The sequence below is a fragment of the Haliotis cracherodii genome, unplaced genomic scaffold (genome assembly GCF_022045235.1).
Source record: "Haliotis cracherodii isolate W230 unplaced genomic scaffold, xgHalCrac1.p SCAF_22, whole genome shotgun sequence".
Lineage (NCBI taxonomy): Eukaryota > Metazoa > Mollusca > Gastropoda > Lepetellida > Haliotidae > Haliotis > Haliotis cracherodii.
The window spans coordinates 4,651,139-4,655,588 of NW_027266278.1; positions in this window are offsets into that span (position 1 = coordinate 4,651,139).

The following is a 4,450-nucleotide window of genomic DNA, read 5'->3' on the forward strand; positions in this document are numbered from 1 at the left end:
AATGTGTGAAGCCCATTTCTGGTGTCGGACATATTCAGCATAGAACGGACTGTCACTCAAAACGTTACGTTCTCCATGTTGTTGTTATTGTCTGGGACATACACGTGACATCACTGGAAAACACCCCGCTTTTTCAATCTCAACACAAATCTTTGGTGGATACAGCTTTTTTTGAAAAGGGGTGGGGGTGGGTGGATGTGCACAATTAAGATCTATTTATTGTCTTTGGTGGTAATTTATACAGAAATAAAGCTTTTTTCGAAATAAAAAGGGGGGTAGCAATCGACACCAAATTCCCTTAGCGCGTAGTTCCTTGCTTACTCACAGCACTTATGCTCAATTTGACAATATCCCGCGGCATTCAGCCATAATGCAGTTTTGGCACAGCTTCCGCGCGAACCGGTCGGTCACGGCTCACAACATTTATTCCTTAACAAATGTGAAAACGGCCAGGAAACCATCCTCGTCGCAGCATGTATTTCAAACTTGGCTGCCTCACTTAAACCTTTGCTCAAATTTTACTTGTATGATCAGTCCTTGAAATACAACTTTTTCTTTCATATTGTTTTATAAATACGACTTTAGAAATGTATTCTACACCTAGGTATGTACATGCACATTCAAAGACATTCGTGATAGTTTATTTCCAATACACTTTTCCATTTCATCCCATTCTACTAAAGGAAAAGTTTGAAATAGATAATGATCGTTGGTGAATGAAAGTAATGGATTTTTTTGTCATATATTCATGGTATTGAACTTCGAAAATATAACTAACACAATCTTTAATATTAATGGTTTTCAGTTATTGCGTCTTTCCTTTTTCCTTTTGGTCCAGCTAAACTACAGCTTGGAGGAAACATACACAAGTTAAAATTGTGAAAAGAGAACCACAAGAACGCATTCATTTTGCTCTTAGACAAGATTTTTCTTTTACAAATTCTCTTTCTTACTAAGGATCCAAAACAAAGTAATTATTACTTAATACGTATGTCACTGATAATTTATAAAATGCAGTGAAAAGAAACAAAATGAAAACTATTTAAAACATCAAAACGAAATCACAGTAAGTCTACACTGAAATAATTGTGTCATTCAGAAATCGATTATGAATTAACCTATATATTGCGTGTAGATCTAATGTTATATTTACTGTTATGTTATAAATTGAACCATAATATTGGGTCCATTTTGACAGCTTTCTCACTGTAAAACATTTCATTCCCTTACTCAACAAAATGCACATTATTTTCTTGGAATATCAAACCTTTAGACAGCTATGAAAAGCACATTCGTCAACATACCAAAATTAGAAAACTGCCCCAAATATTCTAACAGAGTTGGTCTAGTGATAAACGGTCTCATTCACTCGTCGGTCGCCGTGGTAATCTTCCCATTCGTGATGTACTAGTCTACTTTCTAGTTCTGTCAAAGAGAATATATTATTATTAGGAAAGTGAAACCACGTGTATCCATAATACGACCACAACATTAGATCAGCTGTTTGACGTGACGTCATCCACGTCACAACACGCGAGGTCAAATCACGCGCACCTGTCCAGACGACAAAATCACAGCGGCGGGAAATCACCGACCGTCTATTTAGCCGAGACACAAATAAAATCGAAGATTGTAACGTCATTGAACGCAAGAAAATAAAGCGTTTACTCACTGCCTGACTTTTCAGATATCATCAAATAAGAGGTGAAGACTTGCAACAGATTATCATACGTTAACCGAGAACAGAGTCTACATCAATAATTTGTAAATTTAACATTAATTGAATCTAATATCCATGGCAGAAAGTTGGAAATACGAGCGGTCTTCATATGGTAATAGACCCGTGAAGATCCGGGGTAGAATAGGTCTTCAGCAACCCATGCTTGCCATAAAAGGCGACTATGCTTGTCGTAAAAGGCGACTAACGGGATCGGGTGGTCAGGTTCGCTGACTTGGTTGATGCATGTCATCGATCCCAATCGCGTGGATCGATGCTCATGATGTCAATCACTGGATTGTCTGGTCCAGACTCGATTATTTACAGACCGCCGTCATATAGCTGGAATATTGCTGAGTGCGGCGTTAAACAACAAACAAACAAACCAACCAATTATATGATAATATATTCCTGAGTAGATTTATAATGTGTATTTATGATGTATATACATACATCAATTATTATCAATTATCTTGTACAACCACAGAATGTACCATGACTCGCGGAACATACTATTTCAGCAAACCAATCATAGGGCTATTATCACAGTCTCAATGAAAGGAAAAACAAATCGAAATCGAACCTTACAGCACATCGTATCCATTGCTGTAATCATTTTAGAGCCCGTAAATATCCGTTGTAGAATAGGTCTTCGGCAAACCATGCTCGTCGACTAGGCGACTAATGGGATCTTGTGGTCAGGCTCGCTGGCATAGTTGATACTTGTCATCGTAGCCCAATTGTGTGGATCGATGCTCATGATGTCAATCACTGGATTGTCTGGTCCAGGCTTTATTATTTTCAGACCGCCGTCATTTAGCTTGATTATTGCTGAGTACGGTTTTAAACAACAAACAAACAAACATCATTTTAGAAGTTATGTCGATGTATTCAATAGTTATTTTCTGTATGTGTCGCGTGAACCGTCGACAGAAACGCGGGCCGAGCTACCACATGTGAAACCGACCTTGACACAATTTGTTTACAATATAGCGTCGACTAACGTTAGATGTCGTGGCCACACTTTTGAAATCTCCCTTTGCGACAAAATGTATAAAGGTCAGGGCAATTCATTCACGCGGTCAGGTAGTTAGAGCAATAACACATGACTATTAGTCATTCCATATGAAAAAAACAACAGCTATTTGTCGAAACTGGTGAGCATGTTGGACAACTGGTAGACAAGAAATCGCGGCACTGCTATGAGAACGTGCCCTGTCGATGACTTCGGGCTTGTCCGTTCAATGTTTGCGTTTTGAGCATGGACTCGCTGCTCATAAATATACACTATACGACAGTATTATTACGTTCATAGCTATCATTCCACATCTTAGGTTTGAATGTTTTCTGTAAATCAGCATCATAAACAGAGAGACGATCTGCACTGTCGCTTCGTCTCTAGACCCGTGGTAAATCGATCCGTGAAGATCCGGGGTAGAATAGGCCTTCAGGAACCCATGCTTGCCGTTAAAGGCGACTATGGTTGTCATAAGAATCGACTATGCTTATCGTAAGAGGCGACAAACGGGATCGGGTGGTCAGGCTCGCTGACTAGGTTGATGCATGTCGTCGATCCCAATTCCGTGGATCGATGCTCATGTTATTAATCACTATAGATTGTCTGGTTCAGACTCGATTACTTACAGACCGCCGTCATATAGCTGGAATATTGCTGAGTACGAGAACTCACACATATTTATGTGACTTGAATATCCACATGATCATGACAAATAATGATAATAAATAATTCATGCTTACAGTTGTGAGTTTCGTCCGTGTGGTTTTATGCCAGAGATTGTGCATGGGCGTGTGGCTATGGCTTGAATTCTACCCTTGGAGTGTCTGAGAACCTGTAGAGTTGTGAATCTCGGTCTAGAACACTCTACATGCGTTCTAAAAGTGTTACATCGTCAGAACACGTTGAAACGTTCTAAATATGTTTGCATCAACATTCAGACTATTTTCAGAACATGTGTACGCGTTTTAATAGTGTTACATCTATGTGTTCTGTCTAGTGTAAGTAGAACACTTAGCTTTATATAGCACAGGACATGGTGCCCGTACCTGAAGTTCCAGTTGTCCAAGACAGTCAGCAGACAGCCAAGTAAGCGGCAGCAGAGGAAAAAATGCAACATCAGGTAAGAACGCTAGTAGACCTCCCAATTAACTCTTTTCCTCAACCCAAACTGACCAACGGGACCGGGTGGTCAGGCTCGCTGACTTGGTTGATGCATGTCATCGATCCCAATTGCGTGGATCGATGGTCATGATGTCAATCACTGGATTGTCTGGTCCAGACTCGATTTTTACAAACCTCCGTCATGTAGCTTGAATATTGCTGAGTGCGGCGTTAAACAACAAACCAACACTTCATGTAATGTATCGGTCTCAAATGTTACATCTCCGATTGAAAGGCCACTTGATATAATGACTTGTTCTCTTTTGTTTCATCTCCAGTTGCGATGCATAACTTCATATAATGAGTTGGTCCCTAATGTTTGAGATCCAGTTGTGACGCAACACTTCATATACTGAGTTGGTCTCTAATGTTTGAGCTCTGATTGGGATGTGACACTTCATGGGTTAGTCTCGATTGTTTCATCTTCAGTTGTGACACGCCACTTAATATTATTTGGTCCCTATTGTTACAGGTCCAGTTGTGAGTAACACTTCATATAATGAGTTGGTCTTTAATGTTTCAGGTCCAGTTGTGATATGACACTTCATATTAGT